This window comes from Heteronotia binoei, chromosome 19 (genome assembly GCF_032191835.1).
Source record: "Heteronotia binoei isolate CCM8104 ecotype False Entrance Well chromosome 19, APGP_CSIRO_Hbin_v1, whole genome shotgun sequence".
In the NCBI taxonomy this organism is placed as follows: domain Eukaryota; kingdom Metazoa; phylum Chordata; class Lepidosauria; order Squamata; family Gekkonidae; genus Heteronotia; species Heteronotia binoei.
Genome location: NC_083241.1, coordinates 19,354,922 through 19,382,553, shown reverse-complemented (window position 1 = coordinate 19,382,553; position 27,632 = coordinate 19,354,922). Strand labels below are relative to the sequence as shown.

Genomic DNA, 27,632 nt, shown 5'->3' with positions numbered 1-27,632 from the left:
TTTCATCTTAATCCTTGGTTTTTTTCCCAGCCCATATAAATTCTGAGATCTTCCTTTGCCATTTATTAAATTGTTTACTATCTTTCACAATCGGAATAGTTTGGAACAAATACATTATTCTTGGCAAAATGTTCATCTTAATTGCAGCAATCCTACCCAACAAAGACAGATTAAGTCTATTCCATTTCATCATATCTTCATCATATCTTCATCCATCTTACGCCATAACTTTTCATAGTTGTTTTTGTACAAATCAATATTCTTAATTGTTATTTCTAGACCTAAATATTTAACTTTAGAAGTGACTTCACATCCCGTCAAACTCTGCAATTCTTTCTGTTTATTTAGTTGCATATTTTTACATAAAATTTTCGATTTCTCTTTATTTATATAGAGTCCTGCCATTTCTCCATATTCTTTTATCTTAGCTAGCAACAAAGGTACCACTTGTATCTGATTTTCAGTTATAAACACAATATCGTCTGCAAATGCTTTATATTTGTAAGAAAATCTTCTAATTTTCAATCCTTCTATCTCTTTGTCGTCTTGTATTTGCATTAGCAAAAATTCAAGAGTCATTATAAACAACAATGGTGAAAGCGGACATCCTTGTCTTGTACCTTTGCTCACCTTCATTTCATTTGCAAGGTCTGCATTTATACACAATTTTGCATGTTGATCCATATATATTGCTTTTGTCATTCTTATAAAATACTCTCCCAGATTCATTTTTTCCATTACTGCAAACATAAAGTCCCAATTCAGATTGTCAAAGGCTTTTTCTGCATCTACAAAAAATAACGCCACCTCTTTTTCTGGATGTTTCTCATAATATTCTACAATATTTACAACAGTTCTTACATTGTCTCTTATTTGCCTTTTAGGGAGAAATCCCGCTTGATCTTCCTTTATAAAATTAATCAAATATTGCTTGAGTCATTCTGCCAAGATTCTTGTATATATCTTATAGTCATTGTTTAATAATGAAATTGGTCTATAGTTCTTTACATTTGTGACATCTCTATCTTCCTTGGGAATCAACGAGATTACAGCTTCTTTCCAAGTATTTGGAATTTTCCCTTTTATTCTTATCGTGTTCATCAATTTTTGCAATTTTGGTACCATCTCATCTTTGAGAATTTTATAAAATTTAGTTGTATATCCATCCGGCCCAGGAGCCTTACCTACTTTCATTACATTTATTGCTGCTTCAATTTCAATTTTTTCTATTGGATCATTCAAAATCTTTTTAATATACTCAGTCAAGGGTGCTATTTTAATATTTCGTAAATACTCTTCCATTTTTTCTTTTTTTTTCACACCTTTGAATAAATTTGCATAATATTTAAAAAATTCTCTTTTAATTCCTTCTTGGTCTACTATCTCTTTTCCGCTAGCCATGATTCTATTAATAATTTTATTTTCTTTCTTTTTCTTCAGTTGCCAAGCTAAATACTTCCCAGGTTTATTCGCACCTTCAAACGATTTTTGTTGCAAACTTTTTAAATTCCATTCTAATTCTTTATTCCACAAATGTCTTACTTGGGCTTGTAATATAGTAATTTCCCTTATTAATTTGAACATATGAAGCTGCCTTATACTGAATCAGACCCTCGGTCCATCAAAGTCAGTATTGTCTTCTCAGACTGGCAGCGGCTCTCCAGGGTCTCAAGCTGAGGTTTTTCACACCTCTTTGCCTGGACCCTTTTTTGGAGATGCCAGGGATTGAACCTGGGACCTTCTGCTTCCCAAGCAGATGCTCTACCACTGAGCCACCGTCCCTCCCCTATTTCTTTTTCCCTGGTCTTTTTCTTAGTTCCCCTTTTTTGTTTATTTCATTTTGAATGTCCAACATCTGCTTTCTTTTGCCCTCTTATCTTTATTATTCAATGTAATCAATAGTCCTCTCATTACTGCTTTGTAAGCATCCCAAACCGTCTGGAATTCTATATCATCGGTATCATTTATTTGGAAAAAGCTATAGTTTCTTTTTCTAGAAATGTCACAATATCCTTATCTTGTAACAAATCCTCATTTATTCTCCATCTTCTTTTTTTTTTTGCAATTTTGTAGCCCAAAATATTGGATTATGATCTGCACATACCTTTGGTAGAATCTCTACTTTTCTAGTTATGAGGTCCAAACTTTTAGAGCCCCATAGCATATCAATTCTAGAAAAAGTATTATGTCTTGCTGAAAAAGAAAGTATAGTCTCTTACTTCAGGGTTAAATTTTCTCCAAATATTCTCCAAACTTTCTTGTTTAACCAACTCAAAAAATGATTTTGGCAGTCTCCCTTCTTTATTATTGCTCTTTTGGCCAGACCTATCTATATTGTTTTGTATTGTTCCATTGAAATCACCCATCATCAAGATCTAGTCATAGGACACTTCATCCAACTGTCGATTAATGTCTTTAAAAAAACATCTTTTGCTCCATTAGGTGCATATAGTCCTAGTAACAACGTTTTCTTTGCATCCATCATCACTTCCACTGCTATATATCTTCCATCTTTATCTTTAAATATCAATTTTGGTTCTAATTGTTCTTTAATGTAAAAGACCACACCCCTTTTCTTTTGATCCGCCAATCCAACCCCAATTGTTTGTTCCACAAAAATTTGTAATCCTTTTGTTGTATATGAACTTCCTGTAAACAAATTATATTACATTTTTGTCTTTTAATCCAATGAAATGTTGCTTTTTGTTTTTGTGGTGAATTTAGTTCATTTATATTCCAAGATAATAACTTGTAATCCATTATGATGCAAAGTCTTTATTCTCTTCAAAAAAACTACACATCTCTTGCTCATTCCTTATTGTAATCCTTCTTCCACGTTGCTCAAAGCCCAAACCTTCGGGTATTATCCATCTATATCTCGTTCCCTCTGCATGTAGTTTCTCTGTTAACCTCTTGTATTTCTTCCTGTCGTTTATCACTTGTCTTGGCAGCTCTTTCATTATTTTGACTCTAATCCCTTCTACTATCAGAGCCTTTTGAAAATTTTTATTCAGAATTTTCCCTGCCATGTCTTTTGTCCTTAGTTTTATAACTATATCTCTTGGTAAGCCTTTATCTTTTGCATATGATGAATTAACTCTATAGATACTGTCAAACATGTTTCTGGACCTTTCAGGATCTTCCTCTAAATAGTCAGCAATTATTTTCACCATATAGTCCATTAAATCAGTTCCCTCCCCTTCAGGGACTCCTCTCATACGCACTTGAGTTTCCATTAATCTGCAGTCATGAACTGTTACCTTCTCCTGAAGCTTTAATAAGGTGGAAGCATGTACATCAACTTTCTCTTCAACATCCTTGACTCTGTTTGTAACCATACCCAACTCATTTTTAAAATCTTCAACTTCTTTTTTAAGGTCTCCAATGTCCTTCTTAAGCTCTTTTTTACAAGCTGTTAACATCTTCTCCACACCCTTCATGATCCTGGCCTCCATGGTATCAAACTGACTTTGCATTTTGTCCAAAGAATGAGATCTTGCACGAGTTAGTCTTCTGACATAAAAAAAACCCTTCAAAAATCCAAAGACCCCAATTCTAAATCCAGCACCAAGTCCAGTAGCTTAGAACTTGCTGTTTAAAATAAGACTACTTTGTCCTCCTACCTTCCTGGTCTGAGATATTGATTTTTAACAGTTTTTGGCAATTTTCCCTTCTTCAAAACGGCGATCGCAATTTCTCTATGGTTAAAAATTCCTAGCAAAGACCTTCTTCTTGCTCCTCTCACCTTCAGCTTTTACTTCCTGGTTCACTGAGCCCAGATCACGTTCTCCAAATATTGCGGTCTTTAGAATACTTGTTATGTTGATGCAAGTACACCTTCAGCTTTTACTTCCTGGTTCACTGAGCCCAGTTCACGTTCTCCAAATATCACGGTCTTTAAAATGCTTGTTATGTTGATTGCGAGTGCAGAGCCATAACACCGAAGCATAAGTCAGTGACCTCAGGTATTCAAAACAACTCTTTTCATTCCCAGATTCTATCAAAGTCTTTAATTTAACAGAGTCCAAATTTCAGGTTTCCTCTTTCTCCCCTCTCTTTCTTTGTTATTCGATTTTTCCCACCTTCCAATGTTATTTAGATTAGCTTAGAAAAGTCTCGGAGCGAGAAATTGTAATCAAAGTACCTTAAACGGCTATGCCTCTTAAACTTCGGTCTTGTCACTTCTCAGATGTTTATCAGTCCCAAAAGAGAGTGAGATCCAAACAGGCTTATGCCAATTAAATGGCTCTTTAATCCTTTGTAGATGTTGAATGGCGCCACTTTTCTCTGCCAGTCCTCAAAGCTTCAGAAAGACCCCCTCCGAGATCAATCATTCGCTGAGGTTAACCAGCTCAAAGTCTTCTGTACGTAATCCTGGGCAAATCTCTATCTGAGAAATGCAGGCAGGAAGCCCCAGAAAAGCTTCTTACTACCCTGAACAAAGAATTAAGTTTTCCTCTTATTCAGGAGACGTCAGCTCTGTTGGATTCTCAAACCAGAAGCCAGTGAAAACAGTATGCTGAGGTTGTACGTGTGGGTGGTAGGCACGGACAAACCAAAGCTGGAGTGGCCGCATACGTAGTCTTGCAAAGTGAAGAACGGAGGTTGTTGCAGCCATGAGGTCCAGAAGATGTTGGATGGTGATTGCAGGTTGTGTTGGGGCACGTATGACCTCCTGGGCTAAAGACAGAATAGTATGGGCTTGATCCATGGGAAGATAGACGAGGAGAGGGGAGGTGCAGAGACGAGCACCTATGAACTGTAGGTCCTGTGTTGGGGTGAGGTGAGATTTGGTAGCATTCACACACAGGCCCAAGGAGGCGAGAAGAGAGAGAGTTGTTTTGAGATTCTTTGCCAGTTGATGTGCTGTTGGAGCGATGAGCAACCAGTCATCTATGTATGGGAATAAAGGAATGTTGCTAAGATGCAGGGCAGCTGCCACCTCTGCCATACATTTCGTGAACACCCTTGGGGCAGTGGACAGTCCGAATGGGAGGGATCGAAGCTGGAAGTGATGTTGTACCATGGCAAAGCGAAGATATTTGCGGTGCTGAGGTCTGATGGTTACGTGGAAATAGGCATCCTGGAGATCCAGGGAGGCCATCCATGAATCCTGCAGAATTAAGCGTAGGATGGATTGGACGGAGATCATTCTGAATTTCTTGTAGACTATCCGCTTGTTTAGTCTCCTGAGATCCAGAATGGGTCTTTTGCCCCTGTCCCTCTTGGGAACTAGGAAATATCATGAGTAGAAGCCTGTCCCTTGATGGTGATGAGGAACAGGTTCTATCGCATTTTTTTTGGAGCAAGTCCACAATCTCCTGTTTGAGATGAGGGGGGGTGGGGTAACAACGAAATGGTGATGGTGAGGTGGCAAAACAAACTCGATGGCATAACTTAGGCAGATTATGGTGAGCACCCAGGAGTTCGTGGTGATTGAGCTCCAAGTCGGATAGAATGGGAAGAGTCGTGTGTGATAATGGGGATTCAGCTGTTGGGAAGGATACAGAGGGAAGTCAAAGAGACTGCTTGGCTGGCTGGGTAGACTTCTTGGTCTGCTGAGAGCGTGGCTTCGGTTGGAAAAGTTGTTTTTGTTGAGGAGTTTTCCTCTTCCAGTAGTCGGATTGTTTAGGAGAGTGTTGACGCCTCTGAAAAGATGGTCTCCAGGGCCTAGGCCGGTTGAATTGTTGTGAGCATGTACCCTGTACAGGGAATCAAAGCACTTCAAGGTAGGTGGAATGGAAGCAGGTTTGTCCCAGGCCTCCTACCTGGCAGCATAGGTAGGAGTGACCCTGCTGGGAAATCCGCTTGAACCAGATTGTGGACCACATCTGAAACCTTGGGAGAGTTGGATGGAAGAGTGACATTCAAGGCCTCAGCCATAGTGGTGATCAGATTAAGGTAGGCTTTTGAACCGTCAGATGGAGAGAGACGGGTTGGATGTGAAGTATCAGAGCCAGGAGGATTTTCGGAGTCAGAGGAGTCAGAACTGTCCTTGTCAGATTCGGATTCCTCTGGTTGGGGTGGAGAAGCTACAGGCTTGGTAGGTGCAGACGTGGATGCAGGGTCTTCGGGAGGAAGAGATTTAGAATGTGACAGCAAGGCAGTCGAAGTTGTGGCTGGTGCGAAAGATATAGTGGTGCAAGCTGTGGCATGGGTTCGAGGCATATAAGACTCACGGTACCGAAGAGGCTCACGGTCTCGAGAAGCGAGATACTCCGGGTCTCAGGTTCGAGAAGGCTCATGGTACCGAGGCGATTCAAAGTCACAAATTCAAGGTGTTGATACTTCACGGTCTCTGTGGGGCACAACATCTAGTTCATAGTACCGAGAGCGTCGGAAACCTTCCTCCGAGGGGGAACTAAAGTAGCAATGGTAGTCTCGACGGGTCTAGGAGATGGAGATCTGGAGACCAAGGAGTACTCATATTGCCCCGTCTGGTAGTAATCCCAGTAGCCACGGTAGACTGGTGAGCATGAACGGAGATCACGATGTCAAACCGGTGAGCGAGAGCGGACATGTTGGGTAGAAACTTGTGTCGAAGACTCCCGGTATAGAGGGGAAATTCTAATGTCGCTAAAAGATCCCATCTGAAGCAGAGATCGGGGACGCTCCTGAGGGAAAGTCAGAGGATCCGAACGCGGGTCGGGTTCGGGGATGTCAAACGGCATAACACTATGGACCGAGGGCGAACAAGATCAAACCAGAATGACCTCGACTAGAGCTGGAGAGTGAGATGAGGCATGTCAGAAATTATGTCAGAGGGCGCCGAAAGCTCTGGTGGAACTAGCAGTTGGGTCGAGACCGATTGGGTGGAAACCGAAGCCATAGTTGTCGAGATAGTAGTCGAAGTGGTAGCCCTTGGAGAAGTTGTCGGAGTCGACCTTGTTGGATCACGAGATTTCTTCAGAGCCGAGGCTGATGAATCGGTGTGGTGAGACTTCTTCAAAGACTTATGGCCGGTGTCGGAGTACTTGGATGCTCTCTTGTCGGACTTATGCTTCTTGAGGAGTTGAGGAGCAGCCGACGCAGCTGAATCTCCCGCTCAGTGTGGGGGAGGCAGTGAATCAGAGCTGGGCATGGCCCGGAGAGATTTTTTGAGCAGGAAACTTTGAAGTCTAGCTGCTCAATTTTTTCGAGCCTGTTTACTGAAGTTGGCGCAGTGGGGGCAAGTATCAACCCGATGAGTTTCACCCAAGCAAAAAAGACAGTAAGAGTATCTGTCTGAAGTAGGGATTTTAGATCCACACCTCTGACACTTTTTGAAAGTAATTTTCCCTTCCATATGCTCTGGACAAGGGAGGGGTAGGGAGGGAAGAAATAAAGGGAAAGGAAAGTGCAGAAACAAGGGCTTTTTTAAAAACAAAAATTTATAAGGACGAAAAAGACAGCAGAATGGAGATAAAGAGAAAAAAGGAATACTATACCAAACAGGAGAAGACGAGCTGAGGAGAGAGGGACGCAGCAAGGTAGGTGTTGTCCGGGCGGCGGAAAGGAAGAAACTGAGTGGGAGGGGCGCCTCCTGCTCACTCCAGACATGCACAGTCGATGCCTGCTCCCCAGGGCGAGCGGGAGAGCGCGCCAAAAAACGCTCTAGGTGAGCTATTGGAGACTCCGAGGTATGGATCCATTGCCTGCGGCATGACCCATGTGTGGGACTGCACAGAGACCACGATCAAGATCATAAGCTTTCAGCAACAGTCAGGATGTCAGAGGGTTAGGATCCAAGAGACAGTAACTGCATGGCACAGTGGACAGAAGTCCTGGACAAGGCACAGTGGACAGAAGTCCTGGACAAAACAGGGTGATCCAGCTCCGACCCCTGTTCAGCCACAAAGCTCACAGGAGCACTCACTTCTCTCTCCTGCCACCCCCCTCCCCTGGTCTCAGCTACCCTGTAGGGGGTCAGAACCTTAAGATACAATAGAGAAGAAAAACATCAAAAACACATTTCAAAAAGTTTTATCCTTGACAGAGCCATCTGCTGTACTGAACACACTGGCTTGAATACTTGGCTTTTCAGGCAGGCTGAGAAATACCTGGAGATCTGTGGCATAGTGCCCGGGGAGGGCAGGCCATAATGCCCTACAGACCACCCTCCACAGCAGCCATTCCTTCCAGGGGAAATGAACGCTATAGCCTAGAGCAGGGGTGGCCAACGGTAGCTCTCCAGATGCCTACAACTCCCACCAGCCTCAGCCATTGGCCATGCTGGCTGGGGCTGATGGGAGTTGTAGGCAAAAAAACATCTGGAGAGCTACCGTTGGCCACCCCTGCTCTAGAGGACCAGTTGTAATTCCAGATCTCAGGCCCCACTGGGAGGCTGGCAACCCCAGCCTTGAAGTAGGAGAACAAAGGAAGGAGATGGGGACCAGAAGTAGGGCTGGGCTGCCCATCTCCAAATGGTGGCTGGAGATCTCCCGGAAATACAGTTGGTCTCCAGATTACAGAAATCAGTTCCCCTGGAGAAAATGGATGCTTTGGAAGGTGGATTTTATGACCTTATACCCTACTAAGGTCACTCCCCATATCCTTCCCTCCCCGGAGTCCACCCCAAAAATCACCCAACCTAGAGTTAGGGGGACGAAGACAGTGATCCCCTTGCCTAGGAACTCCTGACAAAAGTTGTTCCATCAGCCTCCTACAGACACAAAGGGGAATGTGGTGCTGTACTTGAGGAGCCCTACACTGACTGCAAGGCACAGCCCACTGCAGAATCCTTGAGGGCCACCAAGTTTGCTTTGCAATATCATTTTTCCAGAGAGAATTAGGGGCACATTTCCAGGGTAGCCCAGAGACTATCAAGATAAAAATTTAAGCACATTCACAGCCATGTTGAGAACAATAGCTATGTCCCTTGTAAACTTTTGTGAGCTTGAAGGTGGACAAACCTGAAAGCATTTGAGGGGATGGGAACAAAAAAAACAGGAATCATGGACGCTGTTTAGAACCACAAACATCCCTTAGTTTGACAGTTTCATGGGTAGTCAAAGACCTCATGCAAAACCCCAGCAACAAATAATAGCTAAAGAGGACCATTTACAGTGGTGGCCACTTGCCAGCAACCATTTTGTGAGGTGATTTTACCAATCATAGACAAGCAAGGAGTATAAACCTTCCATGCACCAGCCTTGCAGGTGAGCACTTAAATACATAGAGCTGCCTTATCTAGCATGGTCACTCTTGTCTACTCCAAGTACCAGCAGTTCCCCAACATCTATAGTTATAGGATGGGAGAGACTTGTCTTAGCAGTAGTATGTGCAAAAAGGATCTAGGGGTCTTAGTGGATCAGATGCTGAACATGAGTCAATAGTGTGATGCGGTGGCTAAAAAGGCAAATGCTTGTATTTGGCAGTAGTATTTGGGTTGTATCAACAGAAGTATAGTGTCCAGATTACATGATGTGATGGTATCGCTTTACTCTGCTCTGGTAAGACCTCACCTGGAGTACTGTGTTCAGTTTGGGGCACCACATTTTAAGAAGGATATAGACAAGCTGGAATGGGTCCAGAGGGCGACGAAGATGATGAGGGGTCTGGAGACCAAGTCCTATGAGGAAAGGCTGAAGGAGCTGGGGATGTTTAGCCTGGAGAGGAGGCAGCTGAGAGGTGATATGATCACCATCTTCAAGTACTTGAAGGGCTGCCATATAGAGGATGGTGTGGAATTGTTTTCTGTGGCCCCAGAAGGTAGGACCAGAACCAATGGGTTGAAATTAAATCAAAAGAGTTTCCGGCTCAATATTAGGAAGAACTTCCTGACTGTTAGAGCGATTCCTCAATGGAACAGGCTTCCTCGGGGGGGGGGGGGGGGCTTAAACAGAGGCTAGATGGCCATCTGATAGCGATGAATATCCTGTGAATTTGAGATAGGTATTTGTGGGTTTCCTGTACTGTGCAGGGGATTGGACTAGATGACCCTGGAGGTCTCTTCCAACTCTATGATTCTATGATCTCAGGCGGAGTCCTTCCACATTGCCTCCTACCTGATCCTTTTAAATGGAGATGCTGGGGCTCAAATAGCAGACCTTCTGCATACAAAACAGATGCTCCACCACTGAGCCAAAGACCCTCCTCACAGTCCCCAAGAGCAGCAGCTTTTATAAGCTCAAGCTGATGTTTGCTATTATCCAAGTTGCACAGAACAAGATGACAAAATTTGAGACTTTATGCTGCAGGCTGGGGGATCAGGTGGTTGAATGCTCCTGCCCCCTTAGTAATTGTCTCTTTGTACAAGGCAAAGTAGCACACCAGGGAGAGAGGGGCTATGGGCCTCCAGCTCCCCCCCCCCCCCTTGCTGGGCTAGCTTGCTTCATCCAGGGAATTGAGACACTCCCAAGTTGGGCAGTCCAGAATTCTATTATCACATTCAGAATATTCTGAGCATTCCACATAACATGATTTTATTATACTTCTCACAACAGCCCCATACAGCAAACCAGCGTTATCATTCCTTTTTGGCAAATGGAATACCAAAGAAGGCCGTGCCTAAGGCTGCCTGGTGAGTTCAGGGCAGAGGCCAGGTTAGGGTTGCCAAATCCAATTTAAGAAATATCTGGGGACTTTGGGGGTGGAGCCAGGAGACTTTGGGGGTGGAGCCAGGAGACATTGGGGTGGAGCCAAGATCAAGGCTGTAACAAGCATAATTGAACTCCAAAGGGAGTTCTGGCCATCACATTTAAAGGGACGGCGCACCTTTTCAGTGCCTTCCTTCCATAGGAAATAATGAAGGATAGGGGCACCTTCTTTTGAAGCTCATAGAATTGGACCCCCTGGTCCAATCGTTTTGAAACTTGGGGGATATTTTGGGGAGAGGCAGTAGATGCTGTACTGAAAATTTGGTACCTCTACCTCAAAAAACAGCCCCCCCAGAGCCCCAAATATCTGTGGATCAATTCTCCATTATTTTCTATGGGAATAAATCGCCATAGAGATAACAGAGTTCCCAGCAGACATTTCCCTCCTCTCCCCACATTTTCTGATGACCCTGAAGTGGGGGGAGGGCCTCCAAACTGGGGGATCCCCTGCCCCCACCTGGGGATTGGCAACGCTAGTCTTAAAGGTGAAACTTGACTCCTACTTTGATTCTAAGTGTATCAGTTTACACTCTTAACCCACCAGCTACATGTATTTCAGCCCATTGTACTCTCCCTATCCCCTCATCTGAAGAAGTGTGCATAGGAAAGCTGCCATTCTGAATAAAACTTTGCTGGTCTTAAAGTTACTACTTCACTCCTACTGTGTTCCACTTTGGAAAGGTGAGGAGAGTGAATTTCCTGCCCTTCCTCCTTCGGCAAAATCCTGCTGGTTCAGCTTTTCCGGCCCAGCGCTGCCGTCCTCCTTTTGAACGTTTCCCTGCAGCCAGAGGATAGGAATTGCTAGGGCGCAACCCAAGAGCTCTCAGTCGGTTATTGATGACTTTCCCAGGAGAAGCGGGAAGGGGTTAAAGGCACCGAGCTGTGCTTCCTTCTAGAGAGGCCCCCAAATCCCGCATTCCCGGCCAGCCTTTGCAACTGGCGGCTCGCAGCAAATTGGGCAAGAGGTGCGGCTTGGCCAGAGGGAGGGGGCTGCTCGAAGGCTGCAGGGAGCAGGTGAGGGACGGGCAGGGGAGGGAGCAGAGAAATAGCGGCGCTAAAGACGAGAGACCAGCGGCTGGCTGGGAAAAAGAAGCAGCGGCTCTGCAGTCGGAGAGCTGACTGGCTGCTCTTCCCCGAGTCCGCTTCATCAGCTGCTCCTCCGAGATGGGCTCAGCCTGAGCCCATCTCGGAGGAGCAGCTACGGTGAGCGGAGAAGAGGCGGCAGCAGCGCAGCGGTGTTGCCCACTCCGAGATGGGGCGGCTCGCCGCGCTCCTTGGCGCCGTTTCCCCCTCCCCCCGCTTCCGTTTTTTTGGGGAGCGGGGGAAGAGGCTGGAAATCCTAGGGTCCCCCGCCAGGGCAGGAGGGTTGGGAAGCCTAGGCCAGATCAGGATCGGTGACCTCCTGTGGCTTGTTCATATTACATTGTTTTGCTGTTGTACCCGTAAAATGAAGCTTAACATAAACTACAAAGATCTCCCCTGCTCAGTTGAGCTGTTTAAGAAACAACAACAACTGACATTTGCTTAACAGCAGACATGCTGAACTGTGGAATTCCACTGAGGTCAGACACCCCACCAAAAAAAAAAATCAAATTCATATGTCCAGTATTCAGAAAATAAGACAGCTATGATGTGCCAAAATGAATAACTGTATGGTGAAGGACATGCCAGTAAACGACCTGTTTACATCGTTTGAGAATAACATTTCATATAAACAGGAATGGGTCAAAAACAACTGTTTTCTCAATCCTGTCATGAAAGATGCATGGTACAATGTCATTCTCTTGGATCCTGGAATACTAATTTCAAGATTTGATGGGTTCCTGATGAAGTCTGGATCCAGAAGGAGATCCTATTTTTAGTTCTAATACTGACATTTATAGATTGGATGCAGCTCTAAAGACAGCATTAGGCAATGGAAGAAACGTGTGTTGGTACACAGCGTACATTTCTCCCCCCCCCCCCAAAAAAAAATTAGAAGATGATTCCTCTGTCTCCCATTATTCAGTTAGCCTTTCCTCCATTTTTTTGTTCTTAATGGAATCATAGAATCATAGAGTTTGAAGGGACCTCTAGGGTCATCTAGTCCAAACCCCTGCACAATGCAGGAAACTCACAAACACTTCCCCCCAAATTCACAGGATCTTCATTGCTGTCAGATGGCCATCTAGCCTCTGTTTAAAAACCTCCAAGGAAGTAGAGCCCACCACCTCCCGAGGAAGCCTGTTCCACTGAGGAACCGCTCTAATGGTCAGGAAGTTCTTCCTAAGCCAGAAACTCTTTTGATTTAATTTCAACCCATTGGTTCTGGTCCTACCTTCCGGGGCCACAGAAAACAATTCCACACCATCCTCTATATGACAGCCCTTCAAGTACTTGCAGATAGCGATCATATCACCTCTCAGTCGCCTCCTGTCTAGGCTAAGCATCCCCAGCTCCTTCAACCTTTCCTCATAGGACTTGGTCTCTAGACCCCTCACCATCTTCGTCGCCCTCCTCTGGACTCATTTCAGCTTGTCTATATCCTTCTTAAAATGTGGTGCCCCAAACTGAACATAATACTCCAGGTGAGGTCTTACCAGAGCAGAGTAAAGCAATACCATCACATCACGTGATGTGGACACTATACTTCTGTTGATACAGTCCAAAATTGCATTTGCCTTTTTAGCCTTTTTAGTCACACTGTTGACTCATGTTCAGTATACGATCCACTAAGACCCCTAGATCCTTTTTGCACATACTACTGCTAAGACAAGTCTCTCCCATCCTATAACCATGCATTGGACTTTTCCTACCCAAATGCAGAACTTTACATTTCTCCCTGTTAAAATTCATTTTATTGATTTTAGTCCAGTTTTCCAGCCTGTCAAGATCATCCTGTATCCTGTTTCTGTCTTCTTCTGTGTTTCCAACCCCTCCCAATTTAGTATCATCTGCAAATTTAATAAGCATTCCCTCTATTCCTTCATCCAAATCATTGATAAAGATGTTGAACAAAACAGGTCCTGGACAGATCCTTGAAACACTCTACTTGTCACTCCTCTCCAAGAGGATGAGGAACCATTCACAAGCACTCTTTGGGTGCAATCTGTCAACCAGTTACAGATCCACCTAAGGGCAACAGGATCCAAACCACATTTTACCAACTTGTCAACAAGGACAGTATGTGGAACCTTATCAAAAGCCTTACTGAAATCAAGATAAACGATGTCTACAGCATTCCCCCGATCTAGCAAGGTAGTCACTTTCTCAAAAAAAGAGATCAGGTTAGTCTGACATCACTTGTTCTTGAGAAAACCATGCTGGCTCTTAGTAATCACATCCATTCTTTCTAAATGTTCCAGGACCGACTGTTTGATGATTTGTTCTAAAACTTTTCCAGGTACAGACGTCAAGCTGACGGGTCGGTAGTTACCCGGATCCTCTTTTTTCCCTGTCTTGAAGATGGGGACAACATTCGCCCACCTCCAATCTTCCGGCACCTCTCCCATTCTCCAAGAATTCTCAAAAATAATAGCCAGAGGCTCAGAAATTACATCCACAAGCTCTTTTAGAACCTTTGGATGCAATTCATCCGGCCCTGAGGACTTAGTTTCATTTAAAGAAACTAGGGGTTTATGTAATATCCCTGTGCTGATCCTAGGTTGGAACTTCATACCCTCCTTATATGTTCTGTTTTTGCCATGCTGAGCACAGTTTCTCTCAGAAGAGAAGACTGAGGAAAAGTAGGAATTGAGCAGTTCCGCCCTCTCTTCATTACCCGTTACAATTTCACTTTCTTGCCCTCACAATGGACCTACCATGTCCTTGATCTTTTTCTTACTCTGAACATAAGAAAAGAACCCTTTTTTTGTTGTTTTTAGCATCTTTGGCCAGCCTAAGCTCATACTGAGCTTTAGCTTTCCTAACTTTTTATCTACAAGCACTGGTGATTTGTTTATATTCATTCTTGGTTATAAGGCCCTCCTTCCAATTCCTAAAGGAGTCTTTTTTATTTCTCAAGTCTCTAGAGAGCTGTTTATGGAGCCACTTCGGCTTCTTTAGGCTTCTTCCATTTTTTCTTTTCATAGGAATCGTCTGTGATTGTGCTTTCAGTATTTCGCTTTTAAGAAACTCCCATCCCTCCTGAACCCCCTTCTTCCAAAGTATTTCGTTCATTAACTAAAAACATGTGCTTTTTACTGTGGACAAACATATGCAGCTGTTACTATTATTAGTAAGCTTTAAAAACTGTATGTACTAAAAAAGCACCAGAAGTCCACAATGGAGCCAGGGAATGGAAGCAGTGATATTGAAGGAAGAACTGTTAAAAACAAAATGATGACTGGCAGGGGAGAGTGTACAGGCTCCCCACACCAAAAAAAAAAAGGGGGGGGGAATTAAGTCTAACTAGAAAGCCAAGCGGGGAGGCAGGGAGGATTATTCACAAGTTAAGAGTCCTCATGGGCAGAGACAATTTGGAAATCTCTTGTCCTCCATATGTCAAGCATGGTAAAATTCCATTGCTAATTGATTGTTTTAGGATCCTCCATAACACTGGTCTGTGAAGTATCTTGGAGGACCAAGGCCTGTTAGCTCTGTTATTCTTTCCCCTCCCCCTTCCTGCTTTATTGGTTGCAAAGTAGAAGTAGAGAGAAACGAAACTAACTTGAGAAGAAGTAATCAGCACCTTCCCATACATTCCTATTAGGAAGTGCGACACATCTGGGGAAAGCAAGGACAGAGTCCCGATAATGCTATGAGAATGTAGACATTTATGATAGTTTATGTGTGAGAGCTATCCCTCGCCCCCACCCTTTGGAATCCTTTTGAAGTAAGCCTTAAAAGTGTTGTATCAATGTATTTGCAGCATCACTCTCAAGAATCTGTTACACTGAAAGTATCAGTTTATCAAACGTAGTTTTGTATCAACTTTGACTCGTCATTGAAACCGCATGCTTGACACCATAGACCTAACCTGCTTATAAATTCCTCTGGGCCAGTGGCCATCACAGCATCTTGGGGCAGTAAGTTCCACAAGTCGACCACCCCTTGTGTCAGGTGGGTGGCTGTGTTGGTCTGCAGCAGAAGAGCTAGACACGAGTCTGGCAGCACCTCAGAGATCAACACGATTTCCAGGGTGGGAGGTTTTGAGAACCAAAGCCCCCTTTGTTGGATGCCCATTATGTGAAACAGGATTTTGGTTTGCTACATTGAATCTAATGCCAACCATTGTTATAGGGTGACCCCAAGTTCTGGCATTGTGGCAAAAAGAGAGTAGAGTCCTCTCTATCCACTCTCTCTACACTGGAGATTTGGGGCAAAATGGTACAAATTTAAGATTCAATGACAGAATAGTAAAATTAACAAATCGAGCAAACTTTTGATCTGAATAGCATGAGCACGCAAAAGCAATAAAACAGTAATATGTCAAAATGTGAGAATGTCTGTTAATGACTATATTGTATTAAGCCTGGGTCAAAAGGAAGGTATTTATATCTCAGAAGATTTCCCATCCAACTAATTTACCTTTTAACATGTAACATACATATAGTTTGCCATTAGGAGAAAAATACATTAAAATTAGTGGGAGATGGGTTCAGTATATGTAATAGGATAAATAGCCAATATCCCTGTTTGAGTATGTCAATACAGGTAAAAGAGAAATACATTGGATAGTGATGTTCTTGTCCACCTAATTTACTTTTTAACATGTAGACATCATTCTAGTTTGCCATAGAAAAAAATAATACAATAAAATATAGTGAGAATAGGTTAAGTATATGCAATGAGATAAACAGCCAATATCCCTATTTTGAGTGTGTCAATACAAAAAATCGTTCTGATACACTATTCTAAAAGAGAAATACATTGGAATACTATGGATGTATAACTTACTCAGTGAGAGTGGGTTTAGCATCTGTAATGAGATAAAAAAAACCAATATCCCTGTTCAGTCCTGAGGAAGTGTTTGTTCCAAGTTTCATAATAATTTGTAATTCAGCAATTTCTCTCTCCGTTCTGTTCTTGAAGATCCTTTGCAGTAAAACAGCTACTTTGAGGTCACCCATTGAATGCTTTGGAATGACCTCAAAGTAGCTGACCCAGGCTTAATATTAACAGATGTTATTCAACATCTATATGCGACCTCTTGCCCAGATTGCCCGAAGGTATGGGCTGGGGTGCCACCAGTATGCTGATGACACCCAGCTCTATCTACTTATGGACGGCCGACCGGTCTGCGCCCCAGAGAACCTAGATCAGGCATTACAGGCCGTGGCTGAGTGGCTCAGACTGAGTGGACTGACACTGAATCCTGCGAAGACAGAGGTCCTTTGTTTGGGCCGTCGGGGACCGGGGGGGGGGGGGAAATCCCCCTGCCAACTTTTGGCGGTGTACCGCTGAGGCCAGCGGACAGGGTCAGAAGCCTGGGGGTGCTACTGGAGCCGTCCCTAAAGATGGAGGCCCAGATAGCGGCCACTGCCAAGTCCGCGTTTTTTCATCTTAGACGGGCAAGGCAGTTGGCCCCCTTCCTGGACCCCGACGACCTAGCAACAGTGATCCACGCTACGGTCACCTCGAGGTTGGATTACTGCAATGCCCTCTACATGGGGCTGCCCCTGTGCCGGACCCGGAAACTGCAGCTGGTGCAGAATGCTGCGGCCCGGCTGTTATTGGGCCTCCCAAGATGGGGGCACATTCGGCCGGGTCTTCGGGCTCTGCACTGGCTCCCAATAACATACCAGGTCCGGTACAAGGTGCTGGTTATTACCTTTAAAGCCCTATATGGCCTGGGACCTGCCTACCTGAGGGACCGTCTCTCCCCACACGTTCCCCAGAGAGTACTGAGGTCTGGGACCCAAAATCTTCTCAACATCCCCGGGCCCAAGGAAGTGCGTCTCAAGACAACGAGAGACAGGGCCTTCTCTACAACGGCCCCTATGTGGTGGAACCAGCTACTGGAAGAGGTGAGGGCCCTGCGGGATCTTACCCAGTTCCGCAGGGCCTGTAAGACGACCCTCTTCCGGTTAGCCTACCCCTGACTGGATAAATGTAGCTTTCTAGATTTCTGTGATAACTCTATAGTTAATACTAATTTTAAGGTTTTAGGTTTTTAAATGCTTGATTTTAAATGTAACTAATTTATTCCGATTTTATTGTTTTGTTGTCTGTTGTAAGCCGCCCTGAGCCACTCGTGGGAAGGGCGGGATATAAATCCCGGAATAAAATAAATAAATAAATAAACAGATAGTCTCACATTTTGACATATTACTGTTCAATTGCTTTTGCATGCTCATGCTACTCAGATCAAAGGCTTGCTCAATTTGTTAATCTTACTATTCTGTCGTTGAATCTTAAATTTGTACCATTTTGCATTCTAAACCACTCCCTACCAGATAATTTTACTATAATGTCATTGGATCTTAAATTTGTACTAGTTTGCATTCTGAGCCACTGCCTACCAGATTTTACTATACTGTCACTGGATCTTAAATTTGTACCATTTTGCATTCTAAACCACGCCCTACCAGATAATTTTACTATACTGTCTTTGGATCTTACATTTGTACCAGTTTGCATTCCGAGCCACTGACTACCAGCTATGTGTGGCTTTGCTCACTGTACCGGATTCCTCATCTGATGAAGTGTGCTTAGAGAGCACATGAAAGCTTATGTTCTGAATAAAACTAAGTTGGTCTTAAAGGTGCAACTTGACTCCTATTTGGTTCTACTACTTCAGACCAACACGGCTGACTACTTGAATCTAAGGTGCTAAGGTTGCCAGCCCTAGGTTGGGAACACTCCTGGACATTTGAGGGGCAGGCCTGAGAGAGAGAAAGAGAGAGAGAGAGAGAGAGATGGGGTAAGAGAGGCAGCTCAGCAGGGTACAATGGCATTGAGTCCACCCTCCAAAGCGGCCATTTTCTCTGCAGTAACTGACCTCTTGCCTGGGAATCAATTATAATTCCAGGAGAACTCCAGTCCCCACCTAGAGTTTGACAGCCCTAGGCCCAGGGCTCAGTTTTCTGACAGGTTTCCAGGCAGACAGAACCTCTTGTACCAATTTTACCTCCCCTCCAAAAAAGATTAGTCATTCCACTGTGTTGGTGACAACCATAGAGACAAAACTGACTTGAGGCCTTGCACTTTCGTCCTTCCGCTCTGCACCACCTCCAGTGATCTTCCCTAATTAGGGGGACAAGCAAGGCCTTGAACTAGACCAGAACCAATAACAAAGGTGAAAAATGCAGCCTAGGAACTTAAAACAGCATCCCCCTTACTTTTCCCCTCCAGCAAATGATTTCTCAGAATTCACATATTTGTAATGAAGTCTTTCCAGAACATATCTGGGAAGTTTTTTTGGCTTTTTACTGGCTTCTGCTTAATCTCCAACAGGGCTGTGACTCACTGCAGCTACAACAGTCCTGGGTAACACCGGCTGTGGTAAAAACAATATTTCCTCCTCACCCCAGCCGGCCACAGGACAGTCCCTCTTTTCTAGTGTCTGTCTTCAGTAAGCTACTATCCCCATTTTGGCTTTGAGAAATGCTTTTTGAAAATGTCTGTGAACTCATGAGTTCAGGTGGAATTGCCATTCTTCAAGTTTCGGTCCTTTGCTAGGTGTTCCAATTCTGGGCTGGGCTAGGCAAGTCCTGGATATTTGAGGGTGAGTTCTGGGGAAAGAGTGGTCTGGGGAGGGAAGGGACCTCAGCAGAGTATAATGCTATAGAGTCCACCCTCCAAGGCAGCTATTTTCTCCAAGGGAACTGATCTATGTTGTTTGGAGATCAGTTATAATTCCAGGAGATCTCCAGGCTCCACCTGGAGGCTAGCAATCCTAGTCCTTTCCCCTTTTCACGCATCATGAAGTGTACATGCCACAGTTAACAAGTCTTGTTTTGAACCATCACATAGTTTCCCTTAGCCCCAAAGAAAAAGCGCCCTAACTTTTAATTCATATGGCCAGACTGATGTTGCAGCTGCCAATTCTTCCTCAGTTGCCAACCCCCCCAAATGCCAGCTCACAACATTCCCTCCCACCTTCCCACCATAATGATACATCCAGATGGCCAGTTTGCTAAATGTGTCTGTGCAGTGGGCCAAGAAAGAACTGCAGCACAGGAAACAGCAGGGCACTCTGGCAGCCATTCTTGGTGGAAGAATCAGGGTCGGCCGAGCATCTCCCAAGCATACTCTCTAACCTGCGATTTGTTGGCGAGCCAAGAGACCTCAGCAGATAAAGAACTTGAGTAGCATATCTTGGGGCCTGCGGGGTAATGTCCTCACCCTATGTACTCAAATCTGAACCAAGAGAGACCTCCTTGCTTTGAATGACCCTGATATAATTCCCTGACTGAAAGCTGAACTTACATCCCAGGATCAAAGGAGTTCTCCAGAGAAGTTCTATAAAAGGAACTCAGAAAACTTCTATATAAGGGTCATGGAAGAAAAAAGATTTCTTTTAGATATTTATACTCTGCTTTTCTCCCCCATGGGGAACCCACAGCAGCTTACAACTTTGTTCTTCCCTCCTCCATAGCCCTGTGAGGTAGTCTAGGTGGAGAGTGCAAAACTGCCCAAGGTCACCCAATGAGCTTCCATGATAGAGTAGAAATTTGAACCTGGCTCTCCCAGATCCTTTTCCACTTTAACCGCTACACTATGCTTGTGCTGTAAGATGAGCCCTATAACCATTTTGAACTGGGGGTGAGGGTAGCCCCTGGTAGCGAGGCGGAACCTGGGGAGAAGAAACATCACTGACATAGTTGCATCACTTCTGAGTGAGCACCTAAAGTAATTTCACAGTGTCCTCAACACTCTAGGAACTTCCCCCACTCTCTATGAGAGAGACCACAGAGATGTGGGGAAGTTCCTAGAGAGGTGGGACATGGGGTAAGTGGGTACTTACTGCAGGGGGGCAACAATGAAATCACTTCTGCTGTGACCTGCAAGTGCCAGCATCTCACCGGGATGATGCTGTATGCGGGATGTACTTTGAAATTCTATGGAGTTTCTGGGCGAGTGCTAAAGCATCATCTCAGGGTGATGCCCATGCTTCCAGGTTGTGCTGGAAGTGATATCATCACACAGCAACAAAAATCTCCCTCCCATTTGCCAACAGGCTTCTGCCCATTAAACAAGTGTGTGTCAGCAGGAATCAGCAACAATTACCAGAAGTTTGCCTGCCTTTAGGGGGCACCTGGTAAGCCGATTCTAGATTGTTGTGGATGCCATGATGTCATCCCCACCCCCACCTGCCCCCGTTTTTTACTTCTGCAAACACGAAGGTGATGTACAGGGATAGGAGATTACCCACTGTGGGCAGGCAGCTGGTAAGCTAGGAGACAGACAGTATCATTTCAACAGTCCTCAGACTTACAGGTTAATATCTGCAGAGGCAGCATATATATTTTCTAAATAAATAAAATGTTGACTGGGTTCGCTGTGAAAATTTGCCATGTTTCACAACAACTTGAAGTTGCCTTGCAAGAAGGGTGTTGGTGCTGGGCTGAGTGGCAATGAAACCACTCCTGCCAGGTAGGTACTTTAAATCAACTTGCTTGCTCCAGCCAGCTTTATGGACATGCCTTTCACTTTCAACAACATGTAATTTTTGCCATTACTTGTACAGATAAAGCTCGTAAACAACCCAAGGCATTCTAACATAACCCTGGCATGGAGGGCAACAGAAACCATATAGGTTTAATTCACTGACATTATTTTTTTTATAAAAAAAGAATTTTCTGTAGCCAAACATTCCAAACAAATTACCCTACAAAACAGGACATGATAATCAGTGCCCCAAGGCCAGAGTTCCCAACAAAGAAAATAATATTTGTTCTACACTTCAAACTTCACCTTTGCACCCACTGGAGAGACCATTCCCACCCCCTGTTTTGCAAAGGCTGTATCCAGCTTTTAGCAGCTATACGACAGACTGAAATCCAATTGGTAGAGATGTTGCCAGGTAAGTAGTAAAGCATTCAGACATGCTGAGTTTAGGGCAGAAGAACTTTGCCAAAAGAAAATAAAAGACAAGCTGACCACTCTCACTGCAGATGCAATGAGGGGATAAAACAGAGATAGGGATGTGGGGAATTGTGTGTACACAGGACAGAACCTGTGATCATTTAGGAGCCAATGGTTGCAAAAACCTTTATTTCAACTACAAAAGGTTCCTGAAAGACCAGAGCAAAACCCAGCTCCTCTCCATATGCATTCACATATCACACCAGCACATCCAAATGAAAAACCACACTAGCCATATGCATAGAAGGCAGATCCATGTGTGTGGATCTTTCTGGCTGGGTTGGGGGCTTTTATTTTATTTTATTTCCAACACTCATAACCCCACCTTCTCTCCTAGGCAGCTACACAAAAGAGTCTAGACAGGTACACAAAAAACAGTAAGTTAATCAACAAGAGCATATATGAGCCTCTGGGAGCAAGGAACACACTACTGCTTTTTCTAACATTAGGCATGAAAAACAATATGTGAAAACAGGATGATTTCAAAATTCTCTCCCCTTCATCCCTCTCCTCCATCTGTTTTGGCAAATGGTTTGTTGCGCTTGTACTACAAGGAAGTGTATGGATACTTTAGGGCAGGGGTGTCGAACTCATTTGTTATGAGGGCTGGAATTGACATAAATGAGACCTCGTCGCGCCGAGCCATGTGTATCATAAAATATAATGCCAGGTAGCGGACATACAAACTTTATAAAGGGCACAGACACACAATTAAAAAAATTTTTGCTTAAAATAAAACATGCTTAAAATATTTGCCCACTTGCAATATTTTGTTTTACAGTCTCTGATAAATGTCACCTCTTGCTATGAATTATTGCATCAAAAACTGCAGACAATATCTGTGCTGTACCAGTCTTGAATATGTGCTATTCAGGTGTGCACATCTGTAAGCTGCAAACCTACTTTTGATTCATTGACATTCATTACAGACATCTCATGGTCAATGCTTTGAGCCTAAGACCCAGAGGAACATGAAGCAGCTGGGCATTTGAACTTTTGTACAGAAGTTGCTTCAAGTACTATTCAAGAACATGTGAAGGCACCATGGCACAGACTGAGGGCTATGTGCTTGTCTACAAAACTATAATTTCCCCCAGAAAAATGACTGCAACTAAAAAAAAAAATACAACTCCCCCCCCCCCCAAAAAAAAAAAACAAGAACAGAGAAACAGCCATGTACAGTGGTCAATGTCAGCCTACTATCTGGGAAGTCTAAATTCAAGACCCCCAATCAAAGGAAAATGTGAAAGAAAAAAATAAGGAAAATTTGCTAAACCTGGGGTGGAAAACACTCTCAGCCTAATGCTGATATTTCTCTTCTAAATAGTTCACATGCTTTCCTATTGAGAAAGACTGGAGGGCATGAGTACAGTGAAAAAGAGGAGGGGAACCCAGTTACAAGCCCAACAAAACTCTCTCTCTCTCTCTCTCTCTCTCTCTCTCTCTGTAGCAAGGCAAAAAGCTCATACCTTCACTAAAACGTTGATAGTTTTAAAAGCATTATTTGTAGCTCTCCTGATGGTGGAGAATGGGCAAAGGAAGCTCCTGCTCTTCCTTTCCTTCCAAGAGCCATGAGGAGGGTAAGGAGCTTCAGCCATTTATTAGAAGGAAGAGAGGTTTGTCTCAGTAGCTCTGCAGAGTGATTAATTGAGCCTGGCAAACTTAATCACCCAGCAGAGCTATAGAGCCAAGTTCCCTCATTGGCTGCGGCTGCTCCTCCCTCCCCCTCCCTTTGGGAAAAGGGAGTGGGGAGAGGGAAAGGCTGCTTTGCTGCTCTGGCCTGTCCCGGGAGAAATACAAAACGGCAACCGAAAAAGCAGGCAAGGGAAAATGAAGCAGATGACAGCCAGTTGCTGGAGGGCCTGACTGGAGCCCTCTGCAGACCTGATGCAGCCCGCAGGCCGCATGTTTGACACCCCTGCTCTAGGGACTTTTCATTCAGCTATATCCCATTACTACTCCTGCTGTAGGCTACTTCTATGTTTTCTTCCCCCCTTGAAGATAGTGTCATTCATAATGTGATATCACTGCAAAGTCAGTGTGGTGAAGTGGTCAGAATGTCAGACTAGGATTTGGGAGACCTGAGTTTGAATCTGTATTCCTCTATCCAAGAGTGACCTGGGACTACCTCACAGGGTTATTGTGAGGAGAGAAAAATATTGTAAGCTGCCTACAGTTGCTAGCAGGGAGAAAAGTGGGGTTTAAATATCTAAATAAGTTTTTTTAATTGCCTAATGTCCTGCAATTGAGATAATATTTTGATAGCTGCATCTTTATGGAACAAAGTAAAAGTAAGAAAAACATAAAAAACAAAGCAGGCAACTCTTGAAAGGGAGGAGAAAGCAATCAGTCTTTAATGTCTTCAGAAAATACCATGAACAATTCTGCCTGTGGGATTTCTTTCAGTATTGCCGAACCAAAGCTTTCCCGGCAAATTTCTCTGTCAGCAGTAATTCACAAGTGACATTACTTTAAAATCTAGAGGGCAGTGTCTGGCTGCAATTGGTAATGAGCAGGAGAAAGGAAAGCGAATCAGAAGTTGGCTTTGGGAGGCTAGAACAGTCTGTCCTTTCTGCTCCCTTGTAAAATATGATGGGTTTGTTGACCTACCAAACAGCATGATGGGAAACCCAGGAATCAAGCAATTCTCGAAAGGGCTAGTTTGTGCTCCGCTCTATTGCTACTGCAGCCTGTAATTTATACATTTGGACTCCCAGTGTTTCCAAATTCACATCAGCTTGCCTCCACTGACTTGTAAATACAGGTGGCTAATAACCCATGCCTGAAGAAGGTATGAACTTCAGCTTGGTGTACTTTGGATTTGAATCATCAATAGATTAAAGGGGTTCTCCAGAGTGGGGATTTGTTTGGGTGAAAGATCAAATCCTGACAAGTAGGTATTTAGCAGGTAAAATTGTTCCCTCCTCCAGAGCAAGAGAAGCTTCGCCTGTTAAACGTCTGTTAGGTGGCTGTTGAAAAGCAGAGGCGGGGGGGGGGGGGGTAGCAAACCTTCCTGGAAAGATGTGCTCACTAGGGACAAGATATTTAAACAAACTGATGGCTGGGCAGTCAAACAAAACTAAAAGTCATGTATGATAAGAAATTTCCTCTAACTATCTTGTTGAACATACGAAACAGCCTTATACTGAGTCAGCAGGATCTAATGCCATACAGTCCACCCTCCAAAGTAGCCATTTCCTCCAGGGGAACTGATGTCTGCCATCTGGATATCAGTTGTAATTTTGGGAGATTTCCAGGCCCTACCTGGAGGTTGACAACCCTATCCCTGACTCTTCTGAAGCACTTCCTGCTCCAGTGAAGTAGAGGAGAATCAGGATTGGCTCTTTGTGTTGGAGAACACGCAAGTGGGCACCAGGAAACACATGATGCCACAGCACCCATGGGCAGCAGTGGCCTAGTCTGACTGGTAGAGGCTCCCCATCATCTTTATCACCACCCAGAGAGCTAGGGTTGCCAATCCCCAAAAGGGAGCAGGAGATCCCCTGGTTTGGAGACCCTCCCCCCATTTCAGGGTTAGCAGAAAATGGGGTGGGGGGGTTGAATTTCTGCTGGGCACTCCACTATACTGTATGGAGACTGGTCTCCATATAGTATAATTGAGAATTGATCTGGGGCTCTGGGGGGCTGTTTTTTGAGGTAGAGGCACCAAATTTTCAGCATAGCATTTGGTGCCTCTCCTCAACACCCACCCCCAAGTTTCAAAAAGTTTGGACCAGGGGTCCAATTCTATGAACCCTTAAAGAAGGTGTCTCCATCCTCCATTATTTCCAATGAAGAGAAAGGAGCACAGTTCCTTTAAATGTAATGGCCAGAACTCCCTTCAAAGTTCACTTGTGCTTGTCATGACCTTGCTCCTGGCTCCACCTCCAAAGTCCCCAGATATTTCTTGAGTTGGACCTGGCAGCCCTCCGGGGAACATTCAGGTGGAGCTGGCAGAGACTGAAGCAGGGTCTTCTGCCTGTAAAGCAGGAACACCACCACTACACAACAGATCACTTTCACCTCTTCGGTAAGGGATTTTAAGCTTTTATTTTCAGGATGGTATTTGCCTCTGTGCTCTCTTTTTTAAATATTTGCTCTCAATGAAGCCACAGCAAGGCTCAGTGCAGTCACCACACAGCAGAGCCTGCCAAACATCCCCCCCCCCCCAATGATTTAGCTCTGTTTGTGTTTGCTTGGAAATTACTGATGAAACAGAACCAATGGCTGTTTTGTGGTTGTCTTTTTTTAATTGCACAGTTGACATTTTTAGTTTTGGCACCCACGAGTTTAAGCAAAATCACACAGCTGATGGAATATTTTTTTAAAGCTCCACTGTGCAGTTGGCAACTTGATCAGATTCATGGGGAATTCACACAGGGAGAAGTAGGGAAGTGGGAGGCAGGCTAGTATTGCTCTAGAGACTGTTGAAAACTGTAAGAACCAGTGTTGCTCAAGGTTCTACACTACAAACATGCCAATCTGGTGTAGTAGGTAAGAATGGCAGCACTCTAATTGGGAGAACTGGGTTTGATTCCCCACTCCTCCACATGAAGCCAGCTGGGTGACCTTGAGTCAATCATAGCTCTCTCAGAGCCCTCTCACCCTCATCTACTTCACAGGGTGTCTCTTGTGGGAAAAGGAAGGGAAGGCGATTGTGAGCCACTCTGAGACTCCTTTGGGTAGTGAAGAACAGGGTATAAAAACGAATGTGGCTTCTCTTCTTAATTTTGGGTAGGGGCTGTGGATCAGAGGTACAGAAAAAGAAGTTCTACTTCATGGAATGCCTTGTTTGGAGAGCCAGTTTGGTGTAGTGGTTAAGTGTGCGGACTCTTATCTGGGAGAACCGGGTTTGATTCCCCACTCCTCCACTTGCACCTGCTAGCATGGCCTTGGGTCAGCCATAGCTCTGGCAGAGGTTGTCCTTGAAAGGGCAGCTGCTGTGAGAGCCCTCTCCAGCCCGACCCACCTCACAGGGTGTCTGTTGTGGGGGGGGAAGGTAAAGGAGATTGTAAGCCGCTCTGAGACTCTTCGGAGTGGAGGGCGGGATATAAATCCAATATCATCTTCTTCTTCTTGTGGTCAGAAGATATGATCAAGGCCACTGACTTGGATCGTCTTAAAATGGGGTTGGACAGATTCTGGAAGAGAGGTCTGCTGTTGGCTACTACTTTTTATGCCCAATGGGATCTCCGGGTTCAGTGGCAGAATGCCTCCAATTGTAAGAGGCTGAGGAGAAGTCAGGAGAGAAGAGCTGTTGTCTGTATCCATTGCTGGAAACATTGTGCTGGGCGAGATGGATCACTGGTTTGATGCAGCACGGCTTACTCTTATGAACACAAGTTATTGAGGAATACTCAGCATGGGTTCTGTAAGGAAAGATCTTGCCTCACGAACCTGTTACAGTTCTTTGAGGGGGTGAACAAACATGAGGACAAAGGGGACCCAATAGATGTTGTTTACCTTGACTTCCAGAAAGCTTTTGATAAAGTTCCTCATCAAAGGCTCCTTAGTAAGCTCGAGAGTCATGGAGTAAAAAGGTCCTCTTGTGGATCAAAAACTGGCTAATTAATAGGAAGCAGAGAGTGAGTATAAATGGGCAGTCTTCCAGTGGAGGACGGTAAGCAGTGGAGTGCCGCAGGGCTCCCGTGCTCTTTAACTTGTTCATTAATGATCTGGAGTTGAGAGTAAGCAGTGAAGTGGCCAGGTTTGCAGATGACACTAAATTGTTCAGGGTGGTGAGAACCAGAGAGGATTGTGAGGCACTCCAAAGGAATCTGCTGAGGCTGGGTGAGTGGGCATCAACGTGACAGATGAGGTTCAATGTGGCCAAGTGCAAAGTAATACACATTGGGGTCAAGAATCCCAGCTACTAATACAAGTTGATGGGTTGTGAACTGGCAGAGACTGACCAAGAGAGAGATCTTGGGGTCGTGGTAGATAACTCACTGAAAATGTCAAGACAGTGTGCGATAAAAAAGGCCAATGCCATGCTGCGAATTATTAGGAAGGGAATTGAAAACAAATCAGCTAGTATCATAATGC

At 44.4% G+C, this 27,632-nt stretch overlaps 1 protein-coding gene across 1 annotated transcript in view; it reads right to left on the bottom strand.

The window, feature by feature from the left end:
• The window catches only part of CEMIP (cell migration inducing hyaluronidase 1), a 160,692-nt gene extending 137,450 nt beyond the window's left edge, over nucleotides 1-23,242 (bottom strand). Inside the window, exon 1 of the mRNA XM_060259820.1 lies at nucleotides 23,057-23,242. The gene's annotated coding sequence lies outside the window, so the exon portion shown is untranslated. The remainder of the gene's footprint in view (nucleotides 1-23,056) is intronic.
• Nucleotides 23,243-27,632: the final 4,390 nt, after the last annotated feature.